Consider the following 12,395-nt stretch of genomic DNA (forward strand, 5'->3'; position numbering starts at 1 on the left):
TCTCCTCACAACACCATCATGTGTCCTCTAGCTGATCATCCCGATGTCTCTGATCATACAGCTCGATCCATCCGACAGATAAATAGTGCCCTCACTGCCCTCTAAGAAGTCAAACTGCTCCTCTCTACAACATACATGATAGGTGCATACAGAATCTAAAATCCACTACTAAAAAAAAGTAAATACCTTATCAGATATCTCTAAAATATCATCCTCTGACTCGCTATTGGCTGTCGCTATAGTAGCCCTCGTTCGATCCCTGAGTTGAGGGCAATCTCTAGCTAGATGCCCCAACTCGCCACATCGATAATATCTGATCTTACTCAAGTCTCTTATCTTGGACTTGAACCACTCTCGTCGTGATCTCTTGTTGCTCTGTCTGCCACCTCCTACTCCTTCAAAAACCACCAAAGCTGAGCTGTCGCCATCTGAGCTTGAAGCTGGGTTCTCCCTCCTGAGAACCTCATTCTGAAGAATTATTATGGTGACCTCATCTATCTTGATGGTGCTCTTTCCCACTAGAAGAGCTGTCACTAAGGACTCATACAAAGAGAAAAGTGATGCTAGCAAGAGCAGCACTCTGGTCTTCTCCTCAACTTTCTCGCCAACATTGAGGAGGCCGATGAGGATCTTCTAAAAGTGGCTGAGATGCTCCTACACACTCTGTTCCTCAATCATCCACAGCTGGTAGAACTGCCTCCAGAGAAAGAGAGTGTTGGTGAGAGACTTTGCCATGTACAACTCCTCGAGCTTCGACCACAGCACCATCGGAGAAGTCTTGCAAATACATGGATCACCACCTCATCCACTAGGTACAAACAGATCATATTCACTGTCTATATCTGAAATCACCTTCAATCTGTACCTCCATAGTAGTCGGCTTCTCCTCATATAAGAGAGCATCGATTAACACTTGCTGGATGAGCACATCCTTCACCTTTGTCTGTCACAAGAAGAAATTGCTCTTTCTATCAAATTGATTGATCTCTATCTTGATTGTACTTATCTTCTCCATCTTCTATCTTAATCACTACCACCGCAACCTATGCTCTGGTACCACCTTGCTCTGATACCAATGTTGTGCAGGATCTGGTACCACACAGTGCAGTAGGAAGAAAGAAGAAACAAAACAAGAAACATAATACAAATACATGGATCAGCCATAAGCCTACCTCCATAGGGTGTGCAAGCTTCACTATGAGAGAATAAAACAAAATCAATACAAAAGAAACTCACCACTCAATCTTTGTACAAGAATCTCTCACTGAAAAGTCCCAAAACCCTCACAAAAACTCTCTGAAACCTCTCTTGAAACTTTTTTGTACCTCCAAGATGTCACCAGCACTCCAACACAACAAACGACTCATCAATCGGAGCTATGTAGGCTTTAGAATCTCAAAAATACTATTTCAGTAGGAATACAAAGTTCCAATCAATCCTAGGACTATCCGTGGCCATCTGATTGTGACTGGCTCGCACCAGAGCCATCCGATCATGTACATCAGGGCCACTGATCACCTAATCAAATTTGGAATCATGCTCAGCTGTCTGATCGCGAGCTACTACGATCTGACCCATCGGATCATGCAAAAACTTTCTTGGACCACACGTGGACCGTGTGATCGGTCCATGCAATCTCCATGGATCGCCTAGCACCCTATGGTCCATGGTGGACCACATAGGGGCGCTGAGCCTGGGCACCGATGCATGCTAGGCTGGCCTACATGCACCCACCTGGGCCCACCCATGCATTGGGCCACATGCGCCTGCATGCATGCCCATCTCCATCGGGCCCGATCGCACTGTTGTTAGCCCGCTGTCGTCTCGTGCACCGTGCCATCTTCTTCAATCTTCTTTCATGCATTCGCCATCTGGACTCTGTTTGGACTGTTCTTGAGCTCGTTGGACTTCATTTGTCATCCTGGACCTCGCTGTGGGCTCAATGTGGATCGAATCTTGAGGCATCAAATCTCAATAGGAGGCACCTTCAAAGCAAGATAGAGTAAGATACAAGGCTAGACTTGCAGCCAAAAGATACTCACAGAGAGAAGTAGTTGATTATATAGAGATATTCTCTCCAGCTATCAGGCATACATCTATCAGGGTGCTATTGAGCATTGTAGTAGTATAGGATCTAAAATTGGAGCAAATGGATATAAAGACGGTATTTCTTCATGGTTATTTGGAGGAGAGTATTTATATAAAGCAACCAAAAGGGTTTAGAGAATCTAGATCGGATGGAATAGTTTGTTTGCTCAAGAAATTGCTGTACAGATTGAAGCAGCTTCCTAGACAGTGGTACAAATAATTTGACATTTGTGTGAGGAGAATTTGCCTTTTTAGGTGTGATTATGACCCATGTGTGTATGTTAGATCTCTAGATGATGGATCTAGGATATATTTACTTTGTATATAGATGATATGTTGATTGCATGCAAGAGTAAAGAAGTTGTGTAGGAGTTAAAAGAAGCTTTGTCTTGGGAGTTTGAGATGAAAGAGTTGGAGCCTGCACGAAAGATCCTAGGCATGGCGATCAGCAGAGATAGATCCAAAGGGCTATTACACTTATCTCAGGGAGGCTACATGAAGAAGGTCTTGGAGAGATATGGGATAGAGAATGCGAAACCGATAGAACTGCCACTTGTCGAGCACTTCAGACTCTTAAAGATTATATCGTCAAAGTCTGAGATGGAGGCTCAGGGGATAGAGAGAGTACCATATATCTCTGGTGTGGGGAGCGTTATGTACTCTATGGTGTGTTGTAGGTCGGATATAGCCCATGCAGTGAGTCAGATGAGCAGATTTATGATGCAGCCTGGCAGAAAGCATTGGATAGCACTAAAAGGTATTTTTAGATACTTAACCAGTACAGTTGGAGTTGGCATTTGTTATGGTCAGCAAGCAGATGCTGTGGACACTTCAATATATCCAAGGAGGCTCAGGGAGTTATAAAGGGGTTTGTAGATGCAAATTTAGATAGAGATGTGGATACTCGGTGCTCAATGATAGGTTTTGTGTTCAGTCTGTATGGAGGTCTAAGCTCATGGAGATCTTACTTGCAACCCATAATGGTCTTATTTACTACAGAAGTAGAGTACATTGGCATCACAGAGGCAGTGAAGGAAGCCCTATGGTTGAAGGGCTTGGCTTTAGAGATGGACTTCCCACAGGAGGCTGTTAGAGTGCATTCTGACAATCAGAGTGCTTTGTTGCTTGCATAGAACTTTGTTTATTATGTAAGGATGAAGCACATTGACATCAGATAACATTAGATCAGAGAGCTTGTGGAAGATGATGAAAGGGAGTTGGTGAAGATTCACACCAAGAAGAATCCAGCTGATGTACTCACGAAGGTACTTCCACGAGATAGTTTTTGTTATTGTATGACACTGATGAGGCTGGTGGATAGGATTGAGTTCACAAAGACTTAAGAGCACCAAGGTGAAGATTGTAAGCCCAGGTGTGGTGCTTCCAAGCCTTAGAAATTGATGAAAAAAGGATAAGGTGTGAAGAAAAAATCAAGAGCATCAGCCAGCAGTCGAGTCGGCTCGAGCTCTAAGAGATTTGGCTCAGACAGCAAACAGAGAGCTATGTTTTTGACACTAGTAGATGACACAGCTGTCGAGCTGGCTCGGATCCAGATCGAGTCTGCTTGAACCCTGATAGAGCCGACATGAACAGTGGGATAAAAGGATATGTTTTCAGTATGCTGCAGATCAAACGTACCAGAGCCGGCTCGGATCCTGACAGAGCCAGCTCGATGGCACAGACAGAACCTTTTTGAGATTCTGGTTTGTGCTAAAATTGGATTTAATTCTATTAACTTAAGACCTTAGTTTTGGAGGTCTTAAGAAACTAATCCAAGGATTAGATAAGGGGTTTGTCTAATGGGTGTGCAAGGTAAGACATGGGTGTACATGGGCTTGAAAATTGTACCAAATTGGATTAGCTGGGGGAGTTTTTGATTTAGATCAAATTGACCATATATATATACAATTTTGTATATAATTTTGAATGAAATGGAATCAGAATAGAAGCCTTTTCTCTCTAATTGCTCTCCCTCTCTCACGTTTTCTCCTCTCCTCTTTCTCATGCCTAAGGATTTTCTAGGCCTGATCTGATCTTCCATTAAGATTTTTCTCCCATCCTTGCTGCTACTTCCACAATCTACAATTAGCAAGAGAAGATCTGATACTGGCAACACCAGATAGGCCAAACATCAGCCTGGATGTAAATAGTTCAGTGCTGTGTACTTTAGCTTAGTATTTGGGTCAGCAACCAAGAAGATAGCATATGGTCCAAGGTATCCTGATTCAGGATATCTTGATAGCATCGATTCCAGTAGGGTTCTGACATTGTCGAGCTAGAACGGTCATAACTTTGTCATCTGATGTCAGAATTCTTAAGTTGACCTCATTTCAGAAAGCTCTTTTTGAGCTCTACGAGACTGGTGCTTCACTATCATTGCAAATTTTGGAGCCTAATTTAATCGTTTGACAGGCCTATAGAAGCTTGCAAGAATCTTAGTCTGACATGGAGTCTGTTTTTGATTTATTCTATATTTTATTTTTTTTTAAATTTTTTTTATTGACTTAGGACTTTACACTATAAATCAAGCCCTTGGCTGTCATTGTAATTAGTTTTGCTTGGAGGTTATTGAATTAAAACTCATGAGAAGAGAGTTCCTTCTTTTCTTCCCCATCTTTCATTGTTTCATGCATCTTCCATCCTTTTTCTCCAATGATCGCCATGCTATAGATTGCATCAGTTGGTATCAGAGCCCTTCAGATCCATGAGTGATGATTCTTTCCTGTAGTTCAGATAGTGGGAGGTGGTTAGAAGAAGAACCAACCTGTGAATCAAGCAGCAACCCATGAAGAAATCATGCAATGAAAATAGGACCTAATGTTGGAGTGCAAAGATTTGAGGAGACAAGTAGCAGATCTGATTGCACATCTTACGCAGTTAGAAACATGGGATGCGAGATCCAAGGTGGAACCTGATGATCACAGATTTGAAGGATAGTTTTCAGATTTCAAAAATCCCATTCAAAGGGGTCTTCCCACATGCTGGCAAGAAGCTCTTGGTGACTTGTTCGAACGATCAATCCATGGTTTAATTCCATATGAGTAGATCAATTTGAATATTTAGGCAGTCCGTAGATGAAGGTGTTTCTTGATTGATTAGATCAGATCGAGCACATCTTTGAGTACAAGAAAGTATCTGATGATAAAAAGGTAAAACTTGTTGCCTAAAAATTGATAGATTGAGCTTCTGCATGATGGCAACAGTTGAAGAAAACTAAGGAGTGTAGGAGCAAACCAAAAATTCAGGATTGAGAGAAGATGAAAAAAGAATTGAGGGAGCAGTTTTTACCCTTCAACTACATGCAATCCTTATATCAGTGCCTATAGAATCTGCAATAAGGTCCTAGATCCATGGATGATTACAGAAAGAGTTTTACCAACTTATGACTAGGAATGACCTTATGAAGAATGAGGAACAGATGGTGGTGAGGTACCTAGGGGGCTACGACTGCAGATTTAGGATGCTTTGAGGCTCCATATCCTATGGACCGTCAAAGAGGCATACCACCATGCTATTGTTGCCGAGGAGTAGCTATGGCGCAGACCTATACCTAGATTTGATCTATCCTATGAAGTAACCAAGTTTCAGAAAATCAGAGAGACATGCAAGGTAACACAGCTTCTATCCCTCCTGTTCATAGCCCTATTGATACGAGGTCTTCAAAACCAACCCCGACTGAAACTTCTACCTTACGGTACTACAATTGTGATAAGATCGGATACACATGGAACAAATGCAAGAAACTTGCTAGATGTTCTGGAAGTAGTTGTTGATTGAAGAAGAAAAATCTTCCGACGAGGATCTAGAGCCTACCTATGATGAAGGAGATGAGGAGGATGATTCCATGCTATTTGGGGATAAAGGAGCAGCTCTAGTTATTTGAAAGAGCCTACTTGCTCCCAAAAGAGAGGAGAAAGAAGATTGGAGGCAGACCAACATCTTCCATACTTGCTAAACTATCAAAGAAAAAGTTTGCAACGTCATCATCGATGGAGGTAGCTGTGAGAATATCATCTCTTGAAAGGCTATTTTCAAACTGAATCTAACCACTGAAAAGCATTTCAAGCCATACAAGCTATCATGGTTCTGAAAAGAGAATGAGGAGGTTGTCAATAGTCGCTGCCTAGTTTCATTTTCAATCGATCAGAAGTACTTTGATGAAGTTTAGTGTGATGTTGTTACTATGGTTGCATGCCATCTACTTCTGGGAAGGCCATGGCAATACGATCGTAAAGTTTTCTATGATGATCGTCAGAATACCTATACGTTCTGGAAGGATCATCAGAGGTTATTTTGGCACCGATGAAGATTGAAGATCTACCTAAGCAGGATCCAAAGACTAGCATCAACCTTTTGATGCATCGCTCTTGTTTGAAGGAGATTTCCAACTCGAGGATGAGTTCTTTCCAACCAAGAGAGGATGACGCAAATGTCATAGCGATCAGAAACTGGCTGATCGAGGTAACGGAGGATGCTTACGTGCCAGATAGGCTGAACATCAGGTTGGATGCAAATTGTTTAGCCTCGTATACTTTAGCTCGATATTTGGGTCGACAACCATGAAGATAGTACCTGATTCAAGGTATCCTGATTCGAGGTATCTTAATCTAGAGTATCTTGATAGCACCGATTCCTGTGGGGTTCTGATACTATTGAGCTAGAATGGCCATAACTTTATCATCCGATGTTAGAATTCTTAAGTTGATGTCCCTATTTCAGAAAGTTCTTTTCCAGCTCTATGAAGCTGGTGCTTCACCGTCATTATGAATTTTGGAGCCTAATTCAATTATTTGACGGGCCTACAGAAGCATGCAAGAGTCCTAGTATGACATGGAGTCTATTTTTGATTTATTCCATATTTTATTTTCTTTTGAATTTTTTTTAGTTGACTTAGGACTTTTACTACAAATAAGTTTCTTGACCATCATTGTCATCAGTTTTGTTTGGAGATTATTAAATTAAACTCATTAGGAGAGAGTTTCTTCTTCTTTTCTCCTTCTTTCATTGTTTCATACGTCTTCCATCCTTCTTCCCCAACGATCACCGCACTATAGGCTGCGTCAGAAGAGGAGGGAAGAGAGGACATGAGATCGGAACCTTACCTTAGCTCTGACAGTGTCTCGGCTTCAATTTTTGATGGGTGCAAGCATGAGGTGTTGTAGCTTCAATAGGATAAAAGAGGGAGAAAAGGGTCGATGCTCACTGGTGGAGGGCCTTAGAGGGGAGAGGGGTTTATTTATAAAGGATCTCCTAGGGTTTTGGCAGCCCTAGGTGTTTGATTTTATGTCAGATTCAATGGGAAAGAAGACTCCCATCAGGAGTCTTCATTCTTCTATTTTTTTTTTCCTTTTTTTAAGCCACTTTGAGATTCATGCTTAGATTAAGATATCACACCTTCGGCCTCCAGATAAGCCTCTTTGTCTGCACCCTCCTCTTGGACTTTGACTTATCTCCTTTTTGTTATTATAGCCTCCATATTCATGGCCTCATTGTCGGCCTTTTTTTGACTCTTTTCATTCTTAGAGTCTTCTTTTCTATCCTTTAGGGCCCATTCTTCTATGGATAAAACATTTATCTAAAAATCTATATTTTTCTAGATAAATATTTTTAGATAATATTTAGATAAAAAAATAATTTATCCATATTCTTTTATGCATTAAAAAATGACTCAAAAATCTATTATCCATATTCTTTCATATTACTAGTTTTCGGGATAAGTTGCTAAGATATATCCATATCTCCCATAATATCTTTTATTATATAAATATTACTATATATAATAATGTAATATAATATAATATGTAAAAGATATTATATTATATTATGTTATATTATTATGATATATTATATTATAATATACTATATTATTATTATTATATTATTATTATTATTATAAATTTAAGGATATACTAAAAATAAATTAAAAATATTACTTTCTTGATTGATAAAAAAATAATTTAACCATCCCCTAGGTGGATAAGATTTTTTTTCATTTTATGGGTAAATATTATTTAGGAGAAAGTAACTTACCTGTCTTGAAAAGTATGAGAATATAGGTAAGTTTGTTAATGAAAAAGTTGACCAACTTTTCTATGATATTTACCCATAAAAGAACAAACTCTTAGAGTGAACTTAGATTGAAGAGCTTGCTTCAAAGGCTCCTACTTCTTTTTGTTAAGCCTTTATTCATGAGCTTGTAAAGAATCCATGAGTTCATCAATTGTCATGGCATCCAAGTCCTTTAATTCGTTGATAGCTACAATGATGTAGTCAAACTTTGCTTCTAATGGGTGTAGAATTTTCTTTATTACTCATGTATCACTCAAGATCTCATCATTCTTTCTTAATTGGTTGACGATAATCCAGACTTTTGTAAAGAAATCCAAGATAGATTCAGACTCCTTCATTTTTAGAGCTTCAAATTTGCCTCTAAGAGTTTGAAGATGAATTTTCTTCACTTTCTCAACTCCTTTATATGCATTTTGAAGAATATTCCATGCTTGTTTGGAGGTGGTGGCTACTGCAATCTTCTCAAAAATCAACTCATCTATTGCTTGGTAGATGAAATAGAGAGCTTTCTTTTTTTTTTTTCCTTAAGTCCCGCAAAACCTCTCGTTACTGTGCCATGAGAGTATCTCTGTCTCTGACTTCTTTATAGCCTCTTTTGACTATATTTCAAATATCTTAAGATCCAAGCAATGACTTCATTTGATACTTCAATTCTCACAATTGGTGTTGGTGAGATGAGGAAGAGGTAATTGTAAAAGCACCCCTATATTAGCCATTGCTCCAATATCACTTTCATATAGTTAGTGGAAATATGGTGGGATTGTTATATTGGATAAGGAATATTAAGAGACTATAAAAGAAGATTTATTGGCTCAAATATCACTTGATTCCCATTCCAAAATGACTTCTTTTATACACACACACACAGATATATATATATATATATATATATATATATATATATATATATATATATATATATAGATTTAGGAGATTTTTTAAGCCATATATATCACCACACATGAATATATGACTCTTCAAACTTGGGTGGATAGTTTCAATCCAAACATTAATTCTCTAAGTCCCAATTCTCTTGGAAAGACTCATAACATTAATTCTTGTAGACACAATTCTCTTGAGAAGACTCACAATATTAATTATCTTAGTCCCAATTCTCTTAGAAAGACTCACATTGGAATCATACTTTGATTCTAAAAATAAGGACCCTTAGAAATATACAAACTTGACTTTTGACTATAAGAAATAGCATTCTTTGATTCTAGAAACTATCATACTTTGACTCTAAGATTCATGCACAATTAAGTTTAGTTATTTCCAACAACACAGTAGAGCAAAAGCAATTGCATGGTTAGTCATGCCAAAAATGCAGCAAGAGTGCAAAGATAGAAGTAGTTGATGAGGTGGATTTTCGTTTTGAAGAATTTTCAAAGTGGGATCATGAAATATAGAAGGTGAACCCTTTGCTTCATTGCTATTCATTGCATAGGTGTAGTCCTCTACTTCCCTGGTGTCGTTGATGACATTAACATTGCTGATAAGTGATATATTTTTATATTTATTAAAGATATTTTTGATAATTTATGGTGCTAACATCTTCTAAAAAAATCTAATTTCATAAATAAATTAGATTTTCTTATAAAAATAAAAAATTTTAAAAAATATAAAATTAGAGTATATTTATGAAAAATAGATATTAATTTAATTAATAATTTAAGTATTAAAATAATAAAAATTAATAAATAATTTAACATATATTTTTTTCTATTTTTCAGGTCAAAATCAGAGTAAAAATCAAGCCAAAATACCTTAAAAAATAAATTTTATAGCCTTCGGTGTACGATGGACTGACCGCATGGTCCACAGAAGCGATGGTGCGGTCCACGAAAATAGTTCGTGGTGTTTGGCATGGTTCACAAGTGGACGGAAGAAATTCATACGATCCAATGGCTGATATCACTCGAATACGCAATCGGATAGCTGATATCACACGTTATCATATTCAGCGGTGGTGGCCCACTTCAAATACACGATCCGATGGTTCAAATCGATTTGAGTGAGATCAGACGGTCCACATTCGTTGCAGGCTGAAAACTAATCAGAAGAAGGATTTTTTTCATATGATCCAATGGCTAGAAATCCAACCAGAATCCGATCCAACGACTGACGCTGTTCCCGACTGAGAATAAGGAGTTGAGCACTATCAACGATCGAAAACACATCAAGAGCATGATCCAATGGCCAACATCGTTCCCGATCGTGGTAAGGAGTTGATCTACATTTTTTGGGCTGATTTGGGTGGTCCAAATGTAATCCGACAGCCAAAAAATTAAGATACGGGTATACTACGAATTCTAAAGATTTTAAGACTCCTTCTGCTATCAGAAAAGGATGAAAAATTCATCTATAAATAGAAATCTGGAATAAGAGAGGAGAGAAGAGAAAAGCAGTGAAAAAATAAAAAAAAATAGAGAAAAAAATTAGAAAAATTTAAGAACCTAAAGGAAAGAAGAAGAGAAATTGATTCACTCAACGGAGTATGAAGAAAGAAAAAGAGTCGTCAACAATCTTTCGACGAAGCTGCATCGATCAACTTCAGATCTTTGTTATAATTTTATTTTATTATTTTTTTAAATTTTTTATATTTAAATTTTAATTTTAATTAATATAAAATTTATTTTTTTATACTTTAAATTTTTATCTTTTATTTTTTTACAAGTAGATGCTAGGATCTAGTTAGTAGATCTTAGTATCAATTTATTTTATATTTTTTAGATTTTATTATTTATTTTTATTGTAAGTAGAAGTTAGGATCTAAATAGTAGATCTTAGTACTCGATTTATTTTTTATACTTTTAATTTTTATTTTTCAACTTAAATTATTTTTTCAAAATTTTATTTTATTTTTATAAAATCAAAGATTTCAAATCAAAGTATTACCTTCTCTATGGATTCGATCCGACTCGCTACTTTCTATATATTTTTAATTTTTATTAAAATTAAAATTAATTTAATAAGCACGGTGTCCTAAAGACAACATCATGATCCTATCAATTTTTGATGCCGTTGCTGGAGAGGATACTAATTTTAATGTTTGATTTCTTTAATTTTCTTATGAATATAGCTTACTAACTTTTTTATTTTTTTATTTTTATGCAAAAAAAAGAGAAAAATTCAAAAAGAGATAGAAAGCTTCCAATTTTGCTTGATGAGATCAATCCTAACCCTAACTCTAACTATTTTTTAGTATTAATTACTATTTTTTTTAAATTAACCTAAAATTCATCCACATAAATCTAATAAAAATCATAAAATAAGAGTAGAAACTTAATTTTTTAGAAGTATTCATTATCTTAGATTTACTTTTGGTGATCGCTGAAGACAAGGTATGCTTTCAAGTTTGATTAATTTCATGCATCTAATTTAGTTGCATAGAACTCCTTGTTTAAAATTGGTTGCCATGTTCATCTCAAATCAACTTAAGGGCAACACCCATAACAAGATAAGGTAGGGATTTCATCACCCTTTCTTAGTCTAAAAACAACCAACCAGCATCCCGTATTAACCCAAGCCTAATTAAAATTAAGTAGACGTTGGCCCCTAGGATCAATTGAGTTCAATTTGAGTATTGTGGTGAAGTCAAGTGTAAAGTAAGTTTGGACTCATCCTAAAACTTGTGTCTAAAGTAAGAGGTTACAAAGGCTAAGCCTAAGTGGACTCATGTTATTTAATTGGTTCCGTTAGCTTACCTGGCCAATCTAATTGATGTCTAAGACAAGCAACGGAGGGACCCCTACGACCCCACCTCTTACCTGGCTAATTAAAGGAAGTGAGAATAGATCCAATTTATATCTAGACCAAGCCACTCTATATTGAACTGTTAGGTCTAAGAAACCATAGGTGTTTTGATTTAATTGTTTGCTAACTTGATTGCAATTAACACTTAACCATAACTAATTCTTCTCATCTTTCGTCCTTAGGTCTAGGACTTTCTTAAGGTTCTCACCTTTAGAACTTCTCTCTTTCTTTCTTTCTCTTCTCTTTCTCCTTCTTCTTTAAAAAAAAATCTGAACCATGTACTTTAGGGTTTGCACTGGTACATGCACGTAGGATATCTCTTTATCCTAATCTAGTTGAATCTAATCTTGAAATTAAACGGCTGATTCATGCTAAACCTAAAAATCAAATGGTTGGAAACTCTAGAGAACACCTAGGCAGATGAAGAAATATTTTATTCTTTTCACCTATAACCCATCGATTGTATCTACTTACCGGATATC

This window comes from Elaeis guineensis, chromosome 4 (assembly GCF_000442705.2).
Source record: "Elaeis guineensis isolate ETL-2024a chromosome 4, EG11, whole genome shotgun sequence".
Classification (NCBI taxonomy): domain Eukaryota; kingdom Viridiplantae; phylum Streptophyta; class Magnoliopsida; order Arecales; family Arecaceae; genus Elaeis; species Elaeis guineensis.